Below are 26,650 nucleotides of genomic sequence, written 5' to 3'. Positions count from 1 at the left end.
AGTACTTGACTCTGATGTGTGCCACAAAGTATTTGACTCTAGCCACAAAATTAAGGAAATTAGAAAGGGTGGGGGGGGGGGGGGGTTCTGGCAGGGGTGAGATTTTCACCACCAGTAATACCGTTTTTTCCCAACCCTACTTTGTATATTACCTTAACTACCAACATATTAAACATTAGTTTACTATACACTTCAAGGGTTGGTGGCAGTTGCCTCTGAACAGTGGGAGGCACCGACCAGCAGATGAGCAGTGAGTGCCCTGGTAGCCAAATGAAAGCTGATGTCCTCCTATCTGACCAAAGGAAAGAACTGAAAACAAAAGCTGCTGTCAAAAAGAGACTAGCTGGTCCCAAAAGGCATTGTTCTCAATGACACTCCCTTTTTGCCACCAACTATTTCACGCCACAAAAAAAAAAGACCAATTTAACAATGCGACTCAAGCTCTCTGAAGATGGACATTAGCAACTAGTAACAGTAAATGTTTAAATACAATGTAACTGCGTGGTATGCCCCCCATTTCACACAGGAGTGAACGCGGTTGCTGTCTATGTTCTAGCTAGTAGTAACCACTAATGTATGGTAGTAACTAGCTCAGTTATCTGCAGTTCATCAGCTGTTCATGTTAACACAAAGAAGCCATTCTCGTGACCCACAAGGAGGATGACCAAAAATAGCACTGACACATGTGAACGACAGCACGCACCAAGACCAGCGAGGTAAACGCTGGGCTAACCATTCTTCTATGACCTGGATATAGCAGGCTATAGTATAGCCAAGTCTTGTGGGAAACATTTAAAGTAATATTTGTGTCATGCGAGGACACAACTATATCAAAGACATGACAAGTTTCGGCATTGTTAACTGACAGCGCGAGCTAGCCAACTCATACGAGCGAACGTGCTTACTCAGAAAGAAGAAAAAACATGAATGCAACATTCAGACATTGCTAGCTAGGTCGTCCGATCACAAGAATTGTACACAATAAACATCAACAACTGGACAGCTACCTAACGTTAACAAACAGATGGGTGTTTAGCCAGACACGCAACCCTTCAGTCCCCTTGCCTTGTTTTTGCCGCACTACTTTGCGCGCTTCAAAGTTGGCGCTAAATGTATTCACAAATCAGGACAACAGAGTTTTCTATAACAAACCATCGGTGTTAGTCAGCACCAAGGCGGGGAACATGTTATGAAAAACCAAACAAAATGACAGTGTAGCTATGAGAATAACTTTTAGCTAACAATTGCGACATCTCAAAGAAATTAGCTACTCATCCGAAAACAAAATGCGCAAACATAAATTGTAGCTACTCGGCGAGCGATACAAGTTACTGCAATAATTTACTCATTTGTAAAATATTCTACAATTAACCTATGAATGTACAAGTACTTTAACAAAAAGTGTAATTATATTTTCTATGGCAACAGTACCTTAGCGCGAGAAGAGTAGTCTGTCCTCAACGCTGTCCAGAATAGATTCCGAATTTACGAAATAGTGAAGAGTCAGGGGTGTGTATTCATTACATCTTGTAACGGAAACCGTTGATTGAAAAACGTTTTGCAAAAGAAACAGACGAAACGTTTTGCAACATACTTGGCATAATGAATAAACCCCAGCAGGGCCACGTTCAGTTGCCATACGTTGTTGAACTTTGCAGATATAAATACCATGAATAGAGCCGAAATGATTCCTTGTTCTACTGTCTCTATGTTTACATAACACGTTTATATCTGAACTTTCCAAAACGTCGTGTTCCCCCTCACTGATTTATAGGACTCTCCCCTTGACCAATATGACTGAGAAATCATCATAACCTAAAGATACTATCACCAAAGCATTGGTTTAGCTAATTAATTACTTTTCAAATAAAATGTTATTTGTCACATTCACTGAATACAACAGGTATTTCACTTTACTGTAAAATGCTTACTTATGAGCCCTTCCCAACAATGCAGAGTTAAAAAGTAAGAAAAAAGCAAAAAATTATATGAAATAGTAACACAATACAATAAGGGAGTGAACGTTATTTATAATAAGGGTTACATGGAGAAAATCTGACTGAAATGAAAACGGATGGCCCTCCCTTCAACTAAATATATTTGACCTAAACCCTGCCTGAATGCTTGAAAAAAAAAAGTGACCCTCACCTATAGCTGCAGGAAGTATAGGTGCTGATGGTGCTGCAGCACCCCCTGAAAAATCACCCCCACCCCCAAACATCTTCCCGCAGCTATGTCCTCTTCTATACCCAAAATTATAATTAAAACAAAGTGGATAGCAGAGAACATGTCTACCGTTTATCCTCACTTCTTGGACAGACCAGAGCCTTAGATATGCCAAAATCAGTGTGTCTTGTTTGCAACAAAACTGTCCCTGTTTTCAAATAAATCTCAGACGTCATTAGGAATCTGAGCATGGTACAGTACTTTCAAAAGTTAGTCCTACTTTTCCACCCCAGACATCCTGCCAATGCAGAAAAATGTAAGCCTTAACTGCTTGCTACTCTACTTCCTTGGCTTAACCAAATGAGAGAAGGTCAGAAGTTTCCCTAAAATCTGTCTGGGTTTATACAGCTTCTATTGTACAGAAAGTGAATCATTTAATCAATTGATATTGTCAGAATTTGATCACTTCCCAAGAAAAGTAATTTTTTGTCTCCTCGACTATGGAAGGTTATAGCTCAGCCTCTGAATGTCAAAGAAACGAAACAATAATATCCCCATAAGCATCAGAGTCACATCTTTCCCGGGTATTTTACAGCTTGTTTCTGGCATAAAGTACTGTTATTTTTCTTATAAATCTTAAACTAACAAGGGGTAGGCCTGTGCTTTAGGATATGTAAATAGTGCATGGTGGGTGGAGGAATTGACTGACACATCTATGGATATAGCAGCCTATAGCCTAATTTCTTACATAGGAAGAAATAGGCTTCAATGCAAAGCCCACTTGTTGTTAGTAAAGTCTCATTTAGATGAAGACGTTGAAATGGATTATGCCTACTCAAATGTGCCTACCTGCAGCACAATGAGCTGTCCATTTCCAATTGACTGTGGGGCTGCTGCTTCAAGTTTCAGCACCACAATGTAAATTACTTGAATCTGGCTTATTGTGAGGTCAATAACTGATAAATACATCACGGGCAAGAAACATATTGTTTTTAATAAAAATCTATTATAGTTGTAGCAAGCTATCAAAGTTGACCTCCGGTCCTCCTCATTTTCGCGCTCTCCTTCTCAAAATGGTAACCAGACAGGAATAGGTGAAGCGAGAGGTTTTACTCTCGCCAAAATCTGGCCTAAATAAGACCAATGTGTTTCTATGTGATTCGAATACACCCTTATCATGGATTGATCAGAGTTAATCGAGTTCTACTTCAATCTTGGTTCGAAATATAAAGATTTTCTTCATTATTTCAATATATTATTGAGATAACCTCATTCATTTACAGATTTGTCTTCCTTTTCAGAACCATGGCTGATATGGCTGACTTGATAAACGATGGTTCAAATGATAAGCTACTCCTGACTCCTTGTGGATTCATGTAGCTTCTCTCTAGGCCAATTCATTTAAAAAATGGTTTGAGGCAATGCATTTTTTATAAAGGAATTCATTTTTGTATTAAGGGAAGAAAAAAAAAATGGAGGAAACAGATGAAAAATCTGACTACATCAAAATTACTACCAACTGTAATTACAGGCAATAAAAAGTGCAAGTAAACATTTGAGGCTGGTTTAAAATACTCACTTGATTGAAGGTTCAAAACTTACTTCACAATCGTATACCCCTTAGGACCCTACTGTGAAAGTATTCACCACCATCGCTCCTCAATTACCACTCACGCACAACAAGTCACAAGGCTGACTTGTGATTTACAATTCAAACCATACAGTAGTTCAAATCAAGTTAGGGAGAGAACGCCAGAGCACATCCAATAGGACTTAGGCTCTTATGAGGGAGGTATAGTCTGAAGACATACACCTGACTGGTGTTATGTGAACATTCAGCTTGCCCTGCTTGGTCAAGGGTCAGCAGCAGTCATCACTCCCAACCGAAAGAGCATGTGCATGCCACTCTGAAAAGTGGCACTTTTTGTCAAAACACAATCTTGAGTTGATTTGAGAAATGTTCTCTATTCACTGCCGACAACCAAATTGAAAGACTTGGTGAAAGAAAAAAACATAATTACATAAGTTTGAGGGAGATTTACCATAAGAACAAATACTCTGAAAGTGTGTGGGAACTTTTCCAATTCCATGTCTGTTTTGTCATCTCAAAACTCAACAATCTACTTTGTTAATAGTAACAAAGTGTCCTGGGTGAGGTTGGACATTGAAGGTGCTAAAACTGACTTTACAACGTGGAGCTGAATTTCAGAATCAAGCTAATAGCATTTCCATAGCACATCCGGTATTACAATGAAGAGAAATGTGCTGAAGACAAACAAGGGAAATATGCATGTATCAGGTATGAAGGTAAGACCCAGATGCAGACAATGTCGAATTAACAATGGTTTAATAATCCAAAGGTGGGCAAAGGTACAGGTCGGCAGGCAGGCAGGCTCAGGCAGAGTGGTCAGGCAGGCGTGCTCAGAGTCAGGACAGGCAAGGGTCAAAACCAGGAGGGTGAGAAAAGAGAGACTGGGGAAAGCAGGAGCTGAGAACAAAAACGCTGGTTGACTTGGCAAACAAGACAAATTGGCAACAGACAAACAGAGAACACAGGTATAAATACACAGGGGATAATGGGGAAGGTGGGCGACACCTGGAGGGGGGTGGAGACCATCACAAAGACAGGTGAAACAGATCAGGGTGTGACAGTACCCCACCTGGTGTCCTACTTGGGCGCATACCTTGTTGACCGGGGTGCCGGCGGTGGAAGTCGGCGATGAGGGCTGGGTCCAGGATGTCTCTAGCGGGGACCCAGCACCTCTCCTCCGGGCCATAACCCTCCCAGTCAACCAGGTACTGAAAACCCCTGCCCAATGGTCGAACACTCAGGAGGCGTCTCACCGTGTACGCCGGATGACCATCGGTGACACGGGGAGGAGGGGTGGGCCTGGAAACAGAAGACAAAGGGCTGTAAGACACGGGCTTAATCCTAGTCACATGGGAAGTAGGGTGAATACGGCGGGTACGGGGTAACAAAAGATTAACAGCAGTGGGGCTAATGACTCTAGAGATGGGGAACGGGCCAATGAAATGGGGATAAAGTTTACGGGACTCAACCCGGACGGGCAGGTCCTGGGTGGAGAGCCATACCCTCTGCCCGAGCCGATAGCGTGGAGCAGGGATCCGGTGGTGATCCGCTTGTCGCCTATACCTGGAAGTGGTCTTCAACAGAGCGGCCTGGGCTCTCTTCCAGGTACGGCGACAGCGGCGGATGAACATCTGGGAAGAGGGATTTCTGACTTCCTCCTCTTGCTCGGGGAAGAGCGGAGGCTGATATCCCAAGGAACACTCGAATGGCGAGAGGCAGAGCAAGGAAGGGTGTTGCGGGCGTACTCAAGCCATACCAGTTGCTGACTCCAGGTGGTAGGGTTGGTGGAGACTAGGCAGCAAAGAGTCATCTCTAATCCTGGTTGGCTTGCTCCAACTGGCCATTGGACCCAATGAGCACACAGAACGCCTTCCAGAACTGGGACGAGAACTGCGAACCCCGGTCGGACACCATGTCCACCGGGAGTCTGTGGAACCGGAAGACGTGCTGCACCATAAGCTCGTCCATCTACTTGGCCGAGGGTAGTTTGGGGAGAAGAATGATGTGGGCGGCTTTGGAAAACTGGTAGACCAGTCACGATGGCAGTGTTGTCCTCAGATGGGGGGAGAACCGTGACAAAATCCAGGGATATATGGGACCAGGGATGGTGAGGGACAGGCAGTGGTTGGAGAAGACCAGCCAGAGCTTGCCGAGGAGTCTTGTTCTGTGCGCAGACGGCGACAAGCACGGCAACATCCGGAACCATAGTAGGCCACCAAAAGCGTTGTTGCACTAAGGCCAGGGTCCGACAAGAGCCTGGGTGACAGGCAAGCCTAGAGGAATGGGCCCACTCCAGGACCACGGAGTGGACAGCGTCAGACAAACATCTGGTTATCTGGGGCCCCCCAGGGTTCGGCTGGGACCGTTACGCCTCCCGTACCTGTTTCCCTATACCCCAGCTGAGTGCCGTCGCCAGGCACGAGGTGGGAAGGATGGTCTCGGGCTCCGGGGTGATAACCGTGGGGTTATAGTGGTGAGACAGAGCATCCGGCTTGACGTTCTTGGAGCCCAGCCGGTAGGAGAGGGAAAAGTTGAACTGGGTAAACAACAGGGCCCATCTCGCTTGCCTGGAGTTGAGGCGCTTGGAGGTGTTGAGATACTCCAGGTTTTTGTGATCGTTCCACACAATGAACGGATGTTCCGCCCCTTCTAGCCAGTGCCTCCATTCCTCCAACGCCATCTTCACCGCGAGAAGCTCCCGATTCCCCACATCGTAGTTCATCTCCGTGGCTTTGAGGCGGTGAGGGAAGAAGGTGCAGGGATGCAGCTTAAGATCCACAGTAGAACGTTGGGACAGGCCAGCCCCCACTCCGACATCCGAAGCGTCGGCCTCCACCACGAACTGAAAGGACGGGTCAGGATGAACCAGGATAGCAGCAGTGGTGAAGCAGTGTTTAAGGTCCCGGAACACCCGGTCAGCGGCAGAGAACCACGTGAACGGAACCTTGGTAGAAGTGAGTGCAGACATGGGGGAGGCCAGGGTGCTGTAACCCCGGATAATGCTGCAATAAACGTTGGCGAAACCCAGGAAGCGTTGCAGCTGCACCCTGGACGTAGGCTGAGGCCAATCCACCACCATTTTCACCTTCTCGGGATCCATTTGGACACTCCCAGCAGAGATGATGTAGCCCAGAAAGGGAATGGTGGAGCGATGGAACTCACTTTTTCGCCTTACAAACAACTGGTTCTCCAGAAGGTGCTGGAAACATGTCGGACGTGGAGCATGTGTTCTTGGGGGGAGCGGGAGAAGACGAGGATGTCATCAATGTAGATGAAGACGAACCAGTTCAACATGTCGTGGACATCATCATTCACCAAAGCCTGGAACACGGCAGGGGCGTTGGTGAGGCCAAAGGGCATGACCAGATATTCGTAATGGCCACGTTGAAGGCGGTCTTCCACTCGTCCCCCTCTCGTATCCGCACCAGGTGGTAGGCGTTTCGTAGATCCAGCTTGGAGAAAACTGTGGCCCCCTGGAGTGGCTCGAAGGCCAAGGAAATGAGTGGTAGCGGATAACGGGTCTTCACAGTAATGTCATTGAGGCACCCGTAGACCAGTTGATGAGGGGATTGATTCCCTGACACACGTAGGTTGATGGGAGCGGTGTTATGGATGACCTGACCTATAGAGCGCCCAGAGTCAATGAGGACCCGGAGAGATTTGGACTGGTTTCCCCACAGCAGAATGACATGAAAAGGGGTGCGAGTAAGGGAATCAGAAAAGTTCTCCATATGGCCCACCAGAGTACTCGCTCCTACCGGTGAGCCTGGTCTTTTACCGGGCAAGAGGACATAAAATGACCAACAGTCCCGCAATACAGACAGCTCCTTGTGTTGATCCTGTGTTGCCATTCTGCTGGCGATAGCCCAGCCCTGCCTAGTTGCATAGGCTCGGGAAACAGTGCCTCGGTCGTCTTCGGTGACTCTCAAGGAAGGTCGGGAAACCTCAGGTGCTCTCGGCAACGGGACCGTCGGGGACTTCCAGGATGATGCAGAGGCGAGGTGGAATCCCAGGACGTGTAAGCAAAATCAAATTTCCTCTCCATCCGTTGTTCCCGCAATCTCCGAGACACCATGCAGGAACATGTCGAACAGTGCTTCCTGGTTCCACGCACACTCCGCTGCCAACGTGCGGAAATCCACCGCATAGTCGGCCACTCTGTGGGCGTCCTGCTGGCGCTGGATTAGCTTCCGGGCAGCTTTTTTCCCAGAGAACGGGGCATGAAAAACCTTCCTCACCTCTCCCACGAACCCCTCCAGACTCACGCACATGGCCGGCTGTTGTTCCCATACGGCGGTAGCCCAGGTTAGAGCCCTCCCAGACATCAGCGTGATGAGGTAGGCTATCTTGGCGCAATCCGATGGGAAGGAGGAGGGCTGAAGCTCGAAAATGAGGGCACACTGAGCTAAAAACGCCGACAGGTGCTCGGCTCTCCATTAAAGCGTTCTAGGGGAGGTAAACAGGGCTCCCGGGAAGGTGGAGCGACTCTGCTAACTGCCGAGTTACTGAGGGGCGGTGGGGTTACCACCTTGGCAGCCTGCCCCCCAGACAACCCGCGGAAATGCTCTAGCAGCATGTCCAAGTCCTGGTCATGGCGCTCAGCCAACGTTTCGACCCCCTCCATAAGACCACGAAGCAATTCCTCATGCCTACCAATGGAGGCTCCTTGGGAGGAGATGGCTTGCGCAGCTGGCCCGGGTCTGCTGGGTCAGTCATGGCCAGTTCGTACTATCAGGTATGAAGGTAAGACCCAGATGCAGACTACATCAAATTAACAATGGTTTAATAATCCAGAGGTGGGGCAAAGGTACAGGTCGGCAGGCAGGCTCAGGGTCAGGCAGAGTAGTCAGGCAGGCGGGCTCAGAGTCAGGACAGGCAAGGGTCAAAACCAGGAGGGCGAGAAAAGAGAGACTGGGAAAAGCTGGAGCTGAGAACAAAAACGCTGGTTGACTTGACAAACAAGACGAACTGGCAACAGACAAACAGAGAACACAGGTATAAATACACAGGGGATAATGGGGAAGATGGGTGACACCTGGAGGGGGGTGGAGATAATCACAAAGAAAGGTGAAACAGATCAGGGTGTCAGCATGATTGCAGAGCCTGACAGTTGAAATGAAACAAGAATGGACATTAACTAATTTGGCCAAGCATTCTGCGTGGCAGCTACTTCATCTGAGTGTGTGTAAAATGAGTCATCTGTAAAACGAGTAAACAGCCTCCCCAGTGGGGGAGATGCAGAGATCAGTGAAACACTAGTGAGGGTCAAAGCCCCTGCAGGTGTATTTACTATGTCCACGTCTACATTCAGAAAGTATTTACAGCCCTTGATTTATTCCACATTTTGTTGTGTTACAGCCTGAATTCAAAATGCATTCAGTTGATTTATTCTCACCCTCACACAATACCCCATAATGACAAAGTGAAAACATATTTTTAGAAATGTTGCATATTTCTTTAAAATTAAATACAGAAATATCCTATTTACTACATAAGTATTCACACCCCTTAGTCAATACTTTGTAGAAGCACCTTTGGTAGTGATTACAGCTGTGAATCTTTCTGAGTGTGTCTCTAAAAGCTTTGCACACCTGGATTGTACATTATTCTTCAAGTTCTGACAAGTTGGTTGTTGATCATTGTTAAACAGAAATGTTCAAGTCTTCCCATAGATTTTTAAGCCGATTTAAGTCAAAACTGTAACTAGGCCATTCACTGTCTGTTTGGTAAGCAACTCCAGTGTAGATTTGGCCTTGTTTTTTAGGATATTGTCCTGCTGAAAGGGAAATTAATCTCCCAGTGTCTGGTCAGACTGATCCAGGTTTTCCTATAGGATTTTGCCTGTGCTTAGCTCTATTCTTATCATGAAAAACTCCCTAGTCCTTGCCGATTACAAGCATACCCATAACATGATGCATCCACCACTATGCTTGAAAATATGAAGTGGTACTCAATAATGTGTCGTATTGGATTTACTTTATTGCCTTATTGCAAGCAGGACGCATGCTTTGGAATATTTGTATTATGTATAGACTTCCTTCTTTTTACTCTGTCATTTAGGTTAGTATTGTGGAGTAACTACAATGTTGTTGATTCATCCTCAGTTTTCTCCTATACAGCCATTAAACTCTGTAATTGTTTTAAAGTCACCATTGGCCTCATGGTGAAATCCCTGAGCGGTTTCCTTCCACTCCGGCAACTGAATTAGGAAGGATGCCTGTATCTTTGTAGTGACTGGGTATATTGATACACCATCCAAAGTGTAATTCATAACTTTCTCAAATGGGAGATATTCAATGTCACTTTTTTTTTTTTTTTTTACCCATCTACCAATATGTGCCCTTCTTTGCGAGGCATTGGAAAACCTCCCTGGTCTTTGTGGTTGAATCTGTGTTTGAAATTCACTGCTTGACTGAGGGACCTTACAGATAATTGTATATGTGGGGTACAGAGATGGGATAGGCCTAGTCATTCAAAAATCACGTTAAACACTTATTGCACACAAAGTGAGTCCATGCAACTTATTATGTGACTTGTTAAGCACATTTTTACTCCTGAACTTATTTAGTCTTGCCATACCAAAGGGGTTGAAAGCATATTGACTCAAGACAGTTCAGCTTTTCATTTTTAATTAATTTGTAAACATTTTGAAAAACATAATTCCGCATTGCCATTACGGGGTATTGTGTGTAGGCCAGTGACACAAAATTTCAATTTAATCTATTTTAAATTCAGGCTGTAACACAACAAAATGTAGAAAAAGTCAAGTGGTGTGAATACTTTCTGAAGGCACTGTAGCTTTGTGTCTAAATGTAGCGCTCTGAGAGCCCTTTTCTTCAGACAACACTATAAAGCATTGCTCTGAGTGTGGTTTTCCAAAAGCTCTTTAGATTGTCTGCTGTGGCTGTTGAATGGAATTAGTATGTTTGAATGGAATTGTCTGAAGCGTTGTTTTGTTCGGCTTTGACAGTATTCTACTGGATATTCCGAGTGTGAGACTGTTGTTTACTCTTATGGTACAACTGCTTTCACCCACACCATGTCTAGTCTAAAATAAGGCTGCTGTGGTTTGGACAGAGACCATTGGAGGAGTTGTAATCTGGCAGCTTCCCCTCAAAACACCCCAGATCCCTAACCCACAAAGGAACTGGGCTAGCTGCTGAGGGAAGGTCCAAAACCTGTCCTCTAATGCAGTGTTTTCCAACGCCAGTCCTCTAGTACCACCAAATGTACATCTTTTTGTTGTGGCCCCGGGCAAGCACACCTGATTCAACTTGTCAACTAATCATCAAGCCCTTGACAAGTTGAATCAGGTGTTTTTGTCTGGGGCTACAACAACAATGTGTGCTGTTCGGGGTACTGGAGGACCGGAGTTGGAAAACACTAGAGTCTAATGGCCCGACGCCATATTACACTTTAAAGAAGTAGACCTGATTATATTTCTGAAACAAGTTCAAAACAAAGATGTATATATCGTCATAATTGGCTCTTGTTCTCCAACCTCGGCCACATGGTTTTATTTGGCTTCCTCCGGGATGGAAAACTCACTCAGTACACAGAACAGGACAGCACTGACTGTGTTTTTCCAGGGCCGGAGTACGGGGAAAAATGGGCAGGGTGAGACCTGTGGTGGTTGACTACATTTGTATAGCTTGTCCTTCTTACTTCCATTTCTCCCACTACTAGACCAGTCAACCAACTTTATTCCGGTTAGTAACACGATCTTAATATCAGATGTGCAATTAGTTTAACATTTTCCATGTGTTACAGTATCATGACATTATAAGATGTCTACTTGCTCAAATTGGTTTGAATTCTGTCTACCCATTTTAGTAACGACAGCCAATAATATACAAATACGAACACAAACATACAGTCAATGCCTATTTGAGAAATTCCTGTTGAGTTTGTGGCACAACAACCAAAGAAAGAAAAAACACATTCACAAAAAGGAGTGAAACTGGTGTCTCTGACAACATAGAGATTTAAGACTGAGAGGACAGAAACAAAGTCCTTGGGAAAGCCTTTTTAACTCTTAAAGGAGTTGATAGAGCCCTGAACCCCATGCAGGATTATAGATTTTGCAGGGAATATAACACTGTAACTGTGAATTTACCTCTGATTTACCTTTACGGTGTAAAGTGTAAAGGAAGAAAACAGAGGTCTCAGTTGGGCAAATCCGACTGATGTTTTTCATAGCCTTCTTCTAAAATCCACAGCTATGTGGGATGTGGCAGTGGCTGCTACACAGTAATAGACTATATTTCATTTATTTAATCAAGGCTCTAAGGAATTTATTGAAAGTCTGACAGAACATCCAATCTGAAACAGATTCATTCACAGAACTGAATAATTTGACCAAGATGTGTTCCTTATGTTGTTTTGCAAATTTGAAAGTACATCTACAACAGCTGTATCAAAATCCCAGAAGAGCTGTGTTGTGTAACTGCACATTCTGTTTAGCTTTTGGGGGATCAGTGGGGGGAGTTGATTTGTGCCTGAAGGCATGTTGGTATCTGTGTGTGCCCTGTACGTGACATACCTGGCAGAGGAATGGAGCTTCGGAAAGAACTCAATTCATTATGACATGGTCACTGCTGAAATCACTTCACCATATGCTGGGGAAGGAAATCTGAACACCCCCCATCTCAATTTGGGTCCTTAATGATATATTTACCTATCAAGCTCTGTATGTATGGGATCTAGATGCAGGGGTTTTCTTTCTTACTGTAGATCATTCTTTCCCCTTTGAACTCTATTATTCGAGCACAAGACAAAAGGTCAACATTCTCAACCCTCGAAGGGCTGTACATCCTGTTTCCTTGTCCAGAAGTCATTACACAATTGTTCTCTTCCCATCATCAACTAAACTGATACCAAAGAAAACAAGAGTGAGTTGCCAAGCACAGTCCTACCAACCCATTATCCCTGATTGTTAGTGACCTTTTTCTAATTGTTTGCATGGGTCCTGGAAGGCACCTGCTGAAGCCATCAAGGCGGCAGACAGCAGACACACACCGGTGGTGCAGTAGACTGAATAAAAGGCTTATCAGTCCACTCCGCTTCACGTCCATATGTCATGGAGAGGGTTCAGGGTCTTTTAGGTTCACTCCTAAAATGATATACTATTACCTATCATCGACTGGACCCCCGCAGGAATCACATAACATTGCTCCATGCCCATACAGTCCAGTACATTTAATCATACAGGGAGAAAGAATTCCCATATCCTCTTCCTGTAATTGTTGAATGGAATCTAGAAGACTGGCTCCGTGTTCTGATTTACGTTTACGAATCTGGGTGAGCAAACAAATACATGAACCCAGAGGAATCTGTGGCCTGAGGTGACCTAAAGTGTAAGTTCAAATAACTAAATAGACCAATAGCAGTTTAAAACATGTTGTCCAGCCTGTGTGATCCACAAGGCTCACACTGCATTTTTAGATGATAAAGCGGATATCATGACAGGATGTTTTCAATCTATTAGCCTGAAGGTAAACTCACTCATCTCTTGCAGGGATCCTGTCATTCTGAAAGGCACGGTTAAAGCCATCTGACAGCCTGTCATATAAACTCTCTCCATAGGTCAACATAGAATGTATGCCCCAATAATTTAGTGTAAAACATTTGTCATGGTATTTCACATGCCTTGACACCACTCAGGGAAAAGGCCATAGAGTCAGTGAACCTTGAGCGGGCAAATCAATGTGAGATGAAACAGGTTCAGGTTCCACTTGGCTCTGAACATGTCAGTGGCATCACTAGTTGTCATTTATGGGCAAAGGAACCATGCTGCAGTCATGTCTGTCTGAATTTCCCACATGCACTATATTTCCAGAAGTTCAGTGGGGATGTTGTGAGAGTGGAAGCAGGTTTGAGTAACACTCAGCCACAGAGATTCCAAAACAACATACATTTTAGCAATTTAGCAGACACTCTTATCCAGAGTGACTTACAGATGGGACAACCACATAGCACAGTCGTAGTAACTTAAATACATTTTTCCTTATACAACATACACCAGAAGATGGGTGGGCGTCAGACTGATCCAAACCATCCTCCTCTTTTCTGCCAAAGCAGCAGGGCTGCGCCATGATGGTGTCCACAATGACCATTAGATTGGTTGTTCCACAAAATGGGTGCCTTTTGCGTCCCTTTGATATATTAAGTCAAAATTGTGCCCCAATTTGAAATTTTAAAAGCCTGTTATATTAAATGAAGTGCCCTTTAATATAGACCACATGGAGAATTCAATAAATCAGATTTGCAGGCTTGCTAAAGTGCAAAAATTCAGCAAATATTATGGATCCCTTTGTCAACCCTGAAGATTTCAACCCACTTAATCCAAACATTTAAAATGAATAGTTTCACCATATTAAAACAATCGTTAAGTTCACGTAAATTATTTGTTTAAGATTAAATCATCAACCCTGTTACGTACACTCTGTTACTTTATTTGGCACTTAATCAATCAATCAATCAATCAATCAAATGTATTTACATCAGCCGATGTCACAAAGTGCTATACAGAAACCCAGCCTAAAACCCCAAACAGCAAGCAATGCAGATGTATAAGCATGGTGGCTATACTATAGTCATTTTTCTTATTTAACCTCTTGAGATGGAAAATATGTTTTTTATGAATTTGAACATGTGCTCTTTATGACAGAAAGTTTCAATTTGGTGAATTTTTTTTTTTTGACTTCTCAAAAGACACCAAATTGGTGGAACGACCCAGACAATAACGACCCATTTTGTAACCTAATATGTCACTTCATCAATACAGCTTGAAAGCCTACACTGTGTGTATGACCATGCCAAGAATTTATTGCACAAACTCAGAACTTCTACATTCACTTATTTTCCTTTAACTGGCTAAAACGACAAAGGGGAGGTCCAAATTAGGGTTGAACATTTTCCCTGTATTTTACAAATGTTCCATCCTGAGAATAAATCACTTTTCTCCCCAGCAACCCGGTATTTCCTGCCCAAACCGGAAGTGTCATTCTAAAGCAAATAAATGTCTGGATTTGATTAGAGCTTTGATCGGCATGAAAATTCAACCCTGATGCTACCTTAGCCTGATGAGCCATACATTAAATACATTTTATGAGCCCTACATTAAAGACATTTTATGAGCCCTAGATTAAAGACTTTTTATGATCCCAAGTCCAAAACAGTGTGTGTCTTTAAAGAACTGCTATGGTCAACTGCCATCGCACGTTCTCTCTTCTTTCAAACTCCCTGTGAGTTCTATTGGCTGCTGTATGTAACAGTCAGCAAACATGAGATTGCATCCCTCGTCCAATAGTCTATTAGTATAAGAAACAATATAAAAAACAATTCCAGCAAGCTGATCTAGTCTAGCTTTTCCTGGGACTCTAAGAGCTAAGGAGCGTTTTTTAAGGAGAGAGGCCAGCAGAGTGCATGTGTGTAATACGCAAGAGACAGAGGCTATAAGTTCGAAGCTTATGCATAACCCATCATTCATTAACTAAATATAAGGCTAGTAGGCCTACTGCATACAATGTATTACCTGAAAGAGGTAGACTAGGATATACAGTTGAAGTCAGAAGTTTACATACACCTTAGCCAAATACATTTAAACTCAGTTTTTCACAATTCCTGAAATGTAATCCTAGTAAAAATTCCATGTATGTAATGGCTGTCGTAATGAGAAGGGGACCAAAGCGCAGCGTGGTAAGTGTTCATATTTATTAATATAACGAAACACTTAAACAAAGAAACAAAACGAAAGCAAACAGTTCCGTCAGGTAACAGATAACTAAACGGAAAACAACTACCCACAAAACCAGGTGGGAAAAAAGGCTGCTTAAGTATGATTCCCAATCAGAGACAACGATAATCAGCTGCGAATGATTGGAAACCATACTCGGCCAAAACAAAGAAATATAATGACATAGAATGCCCACCCCATATCACGCCCTGACCTAACCAAACAGAGAAAAACGTCTTTCTCAGGTCAGGGCGTGACAATGTATTAGGTCAGTTAGGATCATCACTTTATTTTAAGAATGTGAAATGTCAGAATAATAGTAGCGAGATTGATTTATTTCAGCTTTAATTTTTTTCATCACATTCCGAGTGGGTCAGAAGTTTACATACACTCAATTAGTATTTGGTAGCATTGCCTTTAAATTGTTTAACTTAGGTCAAACGTTTCAGGTAGCCTTCCACAAGCTTCCCACAATAAGTTGGGTGAATTTTGGCCCATTCCTCCTGACAGAGCTGATGTAACCGAGTCAGGTTTGTAGGCCTCCTTGCTCGCAAACGCTTTTTCAGTTCTGCCCACAAATTATCTATAGGATTGAGTCAGGGCTTTATGATGGCCACTTCAATACCTTGACTTTGTTGTCCTTAAGCGATTTTGCCACAACTTTGGAAGTATGCTTGGGGTCATTGTCCATTTGCGACCAAGCTTTAACTTCCTGAATGATGTCTTGAGATGTTGCTTCAATATATCCACATAATTTTCCTCCCTCATGATGCCATCTATTTTGTGAAGTGCACCAGTCCCTCCTGAAGCAAAGCACCCCCACAACATGATGCTGCCACACCCGTGCTTCACGGTTGGGATGATGTTCATCGGCTTGCAAGCCTCACCCTTTTTCCTCCAAACATAATGATGGTCATTATGGCCAAACAGTTCTATTTTTGTTTCATCAGACCAGAGGACATTTCTCCAAAAAGTACGATCTCTGTCCCCATGTGCAGTTGCAAACCATAGTCTGGCTTTTTTATGGCGGTTTTGGAGCAGTGGCTTCTTCCTTGCTGAGTGGCCTTTCAGGTTATGTCGATATAGGACTCGTTTTACTGTAGAAATAGATACTTTTGTACCTGTTTCCTCCAGCATCTTCACAAGGTCCTTTGCTGTTGTTCTGGGATTGATTTGTACTTTTCGCACCAAAGTACGTTCATCTCTAGGAGACAGAACACGTCTCCTTCCTGAGCGGTATGAAGGCTGTGTGGTCCCATGGTGTTTATACTTGCGTACTATTGTTTGTTTTTCCCATGATGTCAAGCAAAGAGGCACTGAGTTTGAAGGTAGGCCTTGAAATACATCCACAGGTATAGCTCCAATTGACTCAAATGATGTCAATTAGCCTATCACAAGCTTCTAAAGCCATGACATAATTTTCTGGAATTTTCCAAGCTTTTTAAAGGCACAGTCAACTTAGTGTATATAAACTTCTGACCCACTGGAATTGTGATACAGTGAATTATAAGTGAATTGGCAGTAAACAATTGTTGGAAAAATGACTTGTGTCATGCACAAAGTAGATGTGCATACCGACTTTCCAAAACTATAGTTTGTTCACGAGAAATTTGTGGAGTGGTTGAAAAACGAGTTTTAATGACTCCAACTAAGTGTATGTAAACTTCCGACTTCAACTGTATATTAACAGTATATATACACTGAGTGTACTTAGTGTTCCTAATATTGAGTTGCACCCACTTTTGCCCTCAGAACAGCCTCTATTCGTCAACAAGGTGTCGAAAGCATTCCACTGGGATGCTGGCCTATGTTGACTCCAACACTTCCCACAGTTGTATCAAGTTGGCTAGATGTCCTTTGGGTGGTGGACCATTCTTGATACCAGTGGCGGTTGGTGACGTTTAAGGTGCCGATTATATATTTTTTTGTATGACATTATTTCTATTACAGAATATTGGATGACTGTCATTCATATTGCATTCACCCAAACTATAGTTTGTTAACAAGAAATGTGTGGAGTGGTTGAAAAACGAGTTTTAATGACTCCAACCTAAGTGTATGTAAACTTACGACTTCAACTGTTCGTTACAGAATATTGGATGACTGTCATTCATATTGCATTCACCCAGTTCAATGTAACATTGATATGTTTAGGCTACTATATGATACTCAAATTTTCCCTGTACCCATCATGAGGTTGCAACAACCTAGCCAATGAATGAAAGTTTACAACGTAGGTGCACTGGTCGAGTGAAAAATTTGAGTAATCAAGGTGACAGACAGTGACACATTCAATACTGCCTTGCACACTCTTGCCTGCATCCAGTTAATCTAGGGCATAAATATTAGTCCAACAGTTGCAAACGAGAGTTTGTATTGGACAAATTCAGGTATGTTTATCCCCGTAACGTTCCGTTTACTTCCGTTTAAGAAATGTTTTTCAACAGAATCGTCAGAATGAATACAACCCTGATCACACGCAAACCCAGTTCACTTTCATAGCAGCCACATAATTTTGCTCGATGTATAATCCCTTCTCGCACCTACGCGCTCTCCTTCACTTGTGGACTTCAGTGCACAACACATCAGCTGTATGTGACAAGGCGAAAAAAAAATTCCAAGCCAAACCTTCATATCATAACTGTTAACCACTACACACAGCCTACATCATCATCACCATTAGCTAATGTCATAGTCAACATAGCTACTAGAATTAACACGTCAGTAAACCCGCTACAATCATGCAGTACAGTGTACAGTCAGCAAGCAGTTTAGCAGTTACACTGGCGGGCCTCGGTGACAATAAATCAATAAACCAAAAGCTTACCTTGACTTGGAAGAGTTCCAGTGTTGGATAACCATAGACAGCTAGCTAATATAGCATGCATCTCTGTTTGAGCCGGGTGTTTGAGTAGGCTAAACTAGCTAGGTGCATTCGCTAGCTAAGTGAAATAAAAAATTTAAATAAGGAAATATAGCTCTCTCTCTCTCTCTCTCTCGCTTCTTCATTTTTAAAGAAATGAGTTTGTTCAAAACTGTTCAACTATTGTCTTTTTCTCTCTTTGAGTCAACTACTCACCACATTGTATGCACTGCAGTGCTAGCTAGCTGTACTAGATTCATTCTCTGATCCTTTGATTGGGTGGGTGGACAACATGTCAGTTCATGCTGAGCTCTGATAAGTTGGAGGACGTCCTTCAGAAGTTGTCATAATTACTGTATAAGTCTGTGGAAGTGGGTGAGAACCATGAGCCTCTTAGGTTTTTTTATTGAAGTCAATGTACCCAGAAGAGGACGGAAACTAGCTGTCCTCCAGCTACACAATGGTGCTACCCTACAGTGTGCTGTTGAGGCTACTGTAAACCTTCATTGCAAAACAGTGTGTTTTATTCAATTATTTGGTGATGTGAATATATTAAGTTTTTAATGTTGAACTATTTTTATGAAATTCACTGAAGATGATGATCCTCCCCTTCCTCCTCTGAGGAGCCTCCACTGCTTGATCCACATGGGAAACTGTTGAGCGTGCAGTTCTTGACACACTCAAACCCGTAAACCTGGCACGTCCTACCATACCCCGTTCAAAGGCACTTAAATCTTCTGTCTTGCCCATTTGCCCTCTGAATGGCACACATACACAATGTCTCAATTATCTCAAGGCTTAAAAATCCTTCTTTAACCTGTATCCTTCCCTTCATCTACACTGATAGAAGTAGATTTAACAAGTGGCATCAATAAAGGATCATATCTTCATTTGTCAAGGTGTTGGGTGCGTACTGGTAGCGAAGTCAGGTGCAGGAGAGCAGAGAATTGTGAACAGGCGCACACTTTATTGAGGCAGGAGAAAACAGCAGATGGACGCAACTGCGTAAAAACCTCCAGCCACAATAGCAAAAGTGCAGAGCACAAAACACAGTCACAAAAGCTAATGATATCAAATAAACATACTACGTGCAATAACACGGATCATAAACACCAGCCTGGCGCGTAACCTCAAACACGTAACACAAAACAATTTCACACAAAGACATGGGGGGAACAGAGGAATAAATACATGCAGTGTGATTGGGAATGTAAACCAGGTGTGCAGGGAACAAGATAAAACAAATGGAACAATGAAAAATGGAGCGCTGATGGCTAGAAAGCCGGTGACGTCGACCACCGAACGCCGCCCGAACAAGGAGAGGAGCCGACTTCGGCGGAAGTCGTGACAGTACCCCCCCTTGACGTGCAGCTCCAGCGGCGCGCCGACACCGGCCTCGGGGACGACCCGGAGGGCGAGGTGCAGGGCGATCCGGCCGGCAACGGTGGAACTCCCGCAGCAGTTCAGGGTCCAACACATCCGCCACCGGAACCCAGCACCTCTCCTCTGGGTCGTACCCCTCCCACTCCACGAGGTACTGAAGGCCCCCCACCCGACGCTTCGAATCCAGGATGGATCGAACGGAGTACGCCGGGGCCCCCTCGATGTCCAGAGGGGACGCGGAGGAACCTCCTGCACCTCAGATTCCTGGAGTGGACCAACCACCACCGGCCTGAAGAGAGACACATGGAACGAGGGGTTAATGCGGTAATCGGGGGGAAGTTGTAACCTGTAACACACCTCGTTCACTCTCCTCAGGACTTTGAATGGCCCCACAAACCGCGGGCCCAGCTTCCGGCAGGGCAGGCGGAGGGGCAGGTTTCGGGTCGAGAGCTAGACCCGGTCCCCCGGTGCGAACACTGGGGCCCCACTTTCTGGCACAGCACAGCGCTGAAGGTGGACATGGGCGGCATCCCATGTTTCCTCCGCGCGCCGGAACCAGTCATCCACCGCAGGAGCCTCGGTCTGACTCTGATGCCAAGGAGCCAGAACCGGCTGATACCCCAATACACACTGGAAGGGGGTGAGGTTAGTGAAGGAGTGGCGGAGCGAATTCTGGGCCATCTCTGCCCAGGGTACGAATGCTGCCCACTCCCCCGGCCGGTCCTGGCAATAGGACCTCAGAAACCTACCCACATCCTGGTTTACTCTCTCCACCTGCCCGTTACTCTCGGGGTGAAAACCTGAGGTAAGGCTGACCGAGACCCCAGACATTCCATGAACGCCTTCCAGACCCTCGACGTGAACTGGGGACCCCGATCAGACACTATATCCTCAGGCACCCCGTAGTGCCGGAAGACGTGTGTAAACAAGGCCTCCGCAGTCTGTAGGGCCGTAGGGAGACCGGGCAAAGGGAGGAGACGACAGCACAGAAAAACGATCCACAACGACCAGGATCGCGGTGTTACCCTGTGAGGGAGAAAGATCGGTCAGGAAATCTACCAACAGGTGCGACCACAGCCATTGTGGAACGGGTAAGGGTTGTAACTTACATCTGGGCAGGTGCCTAGGAGCCTTGCACTGGGCGCACACCAAGCAGGAAACATAAACCCTCACGTCCTTAGCCAAGGTGGGCCACCAGTACTTCCCAGTCAGACAGCGCACCATCCGACCGATTCCCAGATGACCAGAGGAGGGTGACGTGTGGGCCCAATCGATCAACTGGTCACGGACAACAGACGGAACGTACAGATGCCTGACGGGACACTGGAGGGGAGCGGGCTCTGTACGCAACGCCTGCTCAATGTCCGTGTCCATCTCCCACATGACCGGCGCTACCAGGCAGGAGGCCGGGAGTATGGGAGTCTGATCCATGGGCCGCTCCTCTGTGTCATACAGCCGGGACAGTGCGTCTGCCTTCATATTCTGGGAACCTGGATTGTAGGACAGGGTAAACACAAAACGGGTAAAGAACATGGCTCACTTTGCCTGCCGAGGATTCAGTCTCCTCGTTACCCGGATTTACTCCAGGTTGCGGTGGTCAGTCCAGATGAGGAAAGGGTGTTAAGCCCCCTCAAGCCAATGTCTCCACGCCTTCAACGCTTTAACCACAGCCAACAACTCCCGGTCCCCCACATCATAGTTACGCTCCGCCGGGCTGAGCTTCTTCGAGAAGAAAGCACAGGGGCGGAGTTTCGGTGGCGTACCCGAGCGCTGGGAGAGCACGGCTCCTATCCCAGCCTCGGACGCGTCCACCTCCACTATGAACGCCAAAGAGGGATCCGGATGGGCCAGCACGGGAGCCGAAGTAAACAGAGCTCTTAGCTGGCCAAAAGCCCTGTCCGCCTCAGCCAACCACTGCAACCGTACAGGACCCCCCTTCAGCAGTGAGGTAATGGGAGCAGCCACCTGGCCATAAATCTCCGGTAGTAATTGGCAAACCCTAAAAATCGCTGCACCTCCTTTACCATGGTGGGAGTCTGCGAATTACGCATGGCTGCAATGCGGTCACTCTCCATCTCCACCCCTGATGTGGAAATGCGATACCCTAGGAAGGAGACGGCCTGCTGAAAGAACAGGCATTTCTCGGCCTTGACGTACAGGTCATGCTCCAACAGTTGTCCAAGTACCCTGCGCACCAAGGACACATGCTCGGCGCGTGTAGCGGAGTATATCAGAATGTCATTGATATACACCACTACACTCTACCCGTGCAGGTCCCTGAAAATCTCGTCTACCCATACGGCATGACGAGGTACTCATAATACCCTGTGGTGGTACTAAATGCTGTCTTCCACTCGTCTCCCTCCCGGATACGCACCAGGTTATACACACTCCTGAGATCCAGTTTAGTGAAGAAGTGCGCCCCATGCATTGACTCAATCGCCGTGGCGATAAGAGGTAGCGGGTAACTGTACCTCACCGTGATTTGATTGAGACCTCTATAGTAGAGGTCGACCGATTATGATTTTTCAACACCGATACCGGTTATTGGAGGCCCGGAAACCCCCCGATACCGATTAATCGGCCAATTTTTTAATTTTTTTATTTGTAATAATGACAATTACAACAATACTGAATGAACACTTATTTTAACTTAATATAATACATCAATAAAATCAATTTAGCCTCAAATAAATAATGAAACATGTTCAATTTGATTTAAATAATGCAAAAACAAAGTGTTGGAGAAGAAAGTAAAAGTGCAATATGTGCCATGTAAAAAAGCTAACGTTTAAGTTCCTTGCTCAGAACATGAGAACATATGAAAGCTGGTGGTTCCTTTTAACATGAGTCTTCAATATATCCAGGTAAGATGTTTTAGGTTGTAGTTATTATAGGAATTATAGGACTATTTCTCTCTATATGATTTGTATTTCATATACCTTTGACTATTGGATGTTCTTATAGGCACTTTAGTATTGCCAGTGTAACAGTATAGCTTCCATCCCTCTCCTCGCTCCTACCTGGGCTCGAACCAGGAACACATCGACAACAGCCATCCTCGAAGCAGCGTTAGCAATGTAGAGGAAGGGAAAAAACGACTCCAAGTCTCAGAGTGAGTGACGTTTGAACCTCTATTAGCGCACACCTGGCTAACTAGCTAGCCATTTCATATCGGTTACACCAGCCTAATCTTGGGAGTTGATAGGCTTGAAGTCATAAACAGCGTAATGCATTGTGAAGGGCTGCTGGCAAAACGCACGAAAGTGCTATTTTGAATGAAAGCTTACGAGCCTGCTGCTGCCTACCATCGTTCAGTCAGACTGCTCTATCAAATCATAGACTTAATTATAACATAATAACACACAGCAACACGAGCCTTAGGTCATTAATATGGTCAAATCCGGAAACTATCATCTCGAAAACAAAACGTTATTCCGGTCACATTGCACAACCTTCAGTGTTATGTCATAATTATGTAAAAGTCTGACAAATTACCCAAAGTGTTGCATATACCCTGACTGCGTGCAATGAACGCAAAATGACACAATTTCACCTGGTTAATATTGCCTGCTAACCTGGATTTCATTTAGCTAAATATGCAGGTTTAAAAATATATACTTCTGTGTATTGATTTTAAGGCTGTCTTTGTTAGGAAGACAGCCTTTTAAGGCTGTCACAGTTCGCAACGAGCCAGGCGGCCCAAACTGCTGCATATACCCTGACTCTGTTTGCAAGAGAAGGACGCAGGACAGGCTAGATAAACTAGTAATATCATCAACCATGTGTAGTTAACTAGTGATTATGATTGATTGATTGTTTTTTATAAGATAAGTTTAATGCTAGCTAGCAACTTACCTTAGCTTCTTACTGCATTCGCGTAACCTCGTGGAGTGCAATGTAAAGCAGGTGGTTAGAGCGTTGGACTAGTTAACCGTAAGCTTGCAAGATTGAATCCCTGAGCTGACCAGGTAAAAATCTGTCTTTCTGCCCCTGAACAAGGCAGTTAACCCACCGTTCCTAGGCCGTCATTGAAAATGAGAATGTATTCTTAACTGACTTGCCTACTTAAATAAAGGTCTAAAAAAATGTTGTTTTTTTTTAAATGTTACATTTTTTAAAAAAATCGGCCAAATCGGCGTCCAAAAATACCGATTTCCGATTGTTATGAAAACTTGAAATCGGCCCTAATTAATCGGCCATTCCGATTAATCGGTCGACCTCTACTCTACTCTATAGTCAATGCACGGGCGCAGACTTCCATCCTTCTTCTTCACAAAAAATAAACTTCAGGAGGCGGGTGAAGTGGAGGACCGTATGTACCCCTGACGCAGGGATTCAGAGACATGTGTCTCCATAGCCACCGTCTCCACTTGCGACAAGGGATACACGTGACTCCTGGGAAGCGCAGCGTCTGCCAGGAGATTTATCGCACAATCCACCCGTCGATGAGGTGGTAATTGAGTCGCCTTCTTTTTACAGAAGGCGAGAGCCAAATCGGCATATTCTGGGGGGATGCGCACGGTGGAGACCTGGTCTGGACTTTCCACCGTGGTAGCACCAACGGAAACCCCTACACACCTCCCCGAGCACTCTCGCGACCACCCCGTGAGAGCCCTCTGTTGCCAGGAAATGGTGGGGTTATGATGAGCCAACCAGGGAAGGCCTAGTACCACAGGAAACGCAGGACAGTCAATGAGGAAGAGACTGATTTTCTCCTTGTGATCCCCCTGTGTCTCCATGGCCAGGGAGATGGTGGACTCCCTGATTAGCCCGGACCCTAATGGTCGACTATCCAGAGCGTGTACCGGGAAAGGTCTAACTACAGGAATAATGGGGATCCCTAAAGTAAGGGCTAATGCTCTGTCTATAAAATTCCCAGCTGCGCCTGAATCGACTAGCGCCTTATGCGGGAAAACCTCAGGGAAACAAACAGGTACAAACAGGTGGTTAACAGAGGACTCTGGATGAGTGTGGTGCAGACTCACCTGGGATGACGCCAGAGTGCCCTGCCTGCTGCCTCGACTCCCAGAGGGACCGACACGGCACCGACCGGCAGTGTGCCCTCTGCGGCCACAGATGGTGCACGTGATTACCCCTCCTCCAGCCTCCCTACGTGCAGCCCCTCCCAACTCCATGGGCACCGGAGCGGGGGTGCTGGAAGATGGAACCGACAGAGCCCCCTCTGGACATCCGCGGGTGACCAGCAGGTTATCCAACCGGATGGACAAATCCACCAGTTGGTCAAAGGTGATGGTGGCATCCCTGCAGGCCAGCTCACGTCGGACGTCCTCACGCAGGCTGCACCGATAGTGGTCGATGAGGGCCCTGTCGTTCCAGCCTGCTCCGGTGGCCAAGGTCCGGAATTCCAGGGCAAACTCCTGGGCGCTCCTCGTCCCCTGCCTCAAATGGAAGAGCCGTTCCCCCACCGCTCTACCTTCGGGCAGATGGTCGAAGACGGCCCGGAAGCGGCGGGTGAACTCCTCGAAGTGGTCCAACGCCGCGTCTCCTTCTCCCCACACGGCGTTTGCCCACTCCAGAGCTCTCCCCGAGAGGCATGAGACGAGGGCGGACACTCTCTCCCTTCCCGAGGGAGCTGGGTGAACGGTGGCCAGGTAGAGGTCCAGCTGTAACAGGAACCCCTGGCACTGTGCTGCCGTCCCATCATACTCCCTGGGAAGGGAGAGACGCATCCTACTGGGACTGGCTCCGGCTGAGACGGGTAGAGGTAACCCCGGTTGCGCTGGTCGAGGCACTGGAGAGACTTCCTGTCTCTCCCAGCGGTCCATGGTCTGGACAACGCGATCCATCATGGCACCAAGATGATGTAACATTGCAGAGTGTTCCTGGACACGCTCCTCGACTCCTCTAACCGAGGTACCTGCTCCTGCTGACTCCATGGTAGGTGTGAAATTCTGTTAAGGGTGTGTACTAGAGGCGAAGTCAGGAGCAGGAGAGCAGAGTGTAGTTAACAGGCGCACTTTTTATTCTGGTCCAAATGAAAGCACATAAGTACATATAACGTGCCCAAAACACGGAACATAAACAAAAGTCTGGCGCGTAACAATACCCACATAACATCAAAACAATTTCACACAAAGAGATGGAGGGGAACAGAGAACTAAATACATTCAGTGTGATTCGGGAATGAAAACCAGGTGTGTATGGAACAAGACAAAACAAATGGGAATATGAAAAATGGAGCAGCAATGGCTAGAAAGCCGGTGACGTTGAACGCCGAACGCCGCCCGAACAAGGAGAAGAGCCGACTTCGGCGAAAGTCGTGACACCAAGCCTATCTCCGAACTTTTTTACCTGTCTCTCCTTTCTGGGGAGGTTCCCAGTGCTTGGAAGACATCCACGGTTCGTCCTTTATTTAAAGGGGGAAATCAAGCTGATCTAACTGTTACAGGCCTATTTCTATTTTGCCCTGTTTATCAAAAGTGTTGGAAAAACTTGTCATTAATCAACTGACTAAGCATCAACCTTTCTTGATGTCTATAGTATTCTCTCTGGAAGACAATCTGGTTCCCGCAATGTCACCATTGCTCTTGATTCTAAGCAATGTTGTGCTGCTATTTTTATTGACTTGGCCGAAACGTTTGATACGGTAGACCATTCCATTCTTGTGGGCCGGCTAAGGAGTATCGGTGTCTCTGATGGGTCTTTGACCTGGTTTGCTAACTACCTCTCTCAAAGAGTGCAGTGTATAAAGTCAGAAAATCTGCTGTCTCAGCCACTGCCTGTCACCAAGGGAGTACCCCAAGGCTCAATCCTAGGCCCCACGCTATTCTCAATTTACATCAACAACATAGCTCAGGCAGTAGGAAGCTGTCTCATCCATTTATATGCAGATGATACAGTCTTATACTCAGCTGGCCCCTCCCCGGATTTTGTGTTAAATGCTCTA

The 26,650-nt window shown here is 45.5% G+C and overlaps 1 protein-coding gene across 5 annotated transcripts in view; it reads right to left on the bottom strand.

Annotated features, from left to right (window-relative positions):
- slc29a1a (solute carrier family 29 member 1a) overlaps positions 1-26,650 on the bottom strand; it is a 90,149-nt gene that overhangs the window by 34,507 nt on the left and 28,992 nt on the right. For 2 of the 5 annotated variants that reach the window (XM_014154839.2, XM_014154838.2), the window contains exon 1: positions 1,432-1,755. The exons of 1 other annotated variant lie outside the window; for it this stretch is intronic. The gene's annotated coding sequence lies outside the window, so the exon portion shown is untranslated. Of the gene's footprint in view, positions 1-1,431; positions 1,756-2,148; positions 2,168-26,650 lie in introns of those variants that run through there. 2 more of the 5 variants (XM_045700974.1, XM_014154841.2) reach the window with 2 other exon arrangements.

The sequence above is a fragment of the Salmo salar genome, chromosome ssa18 (genome assembly GCF_905237065.1).
Source record: "Salmo salar chromosome ssa18, Ssal_v3.1, whole genome shotgun sequence".
NCBI lineage: Eukaryota > Metazoa > Chordata > Actinopteri > Salmoniformes > Salmonidae > Salmo > Salmo salar.
This window is presented reverse-complemented; position numbering and strand designations above follow the sequence as displayed.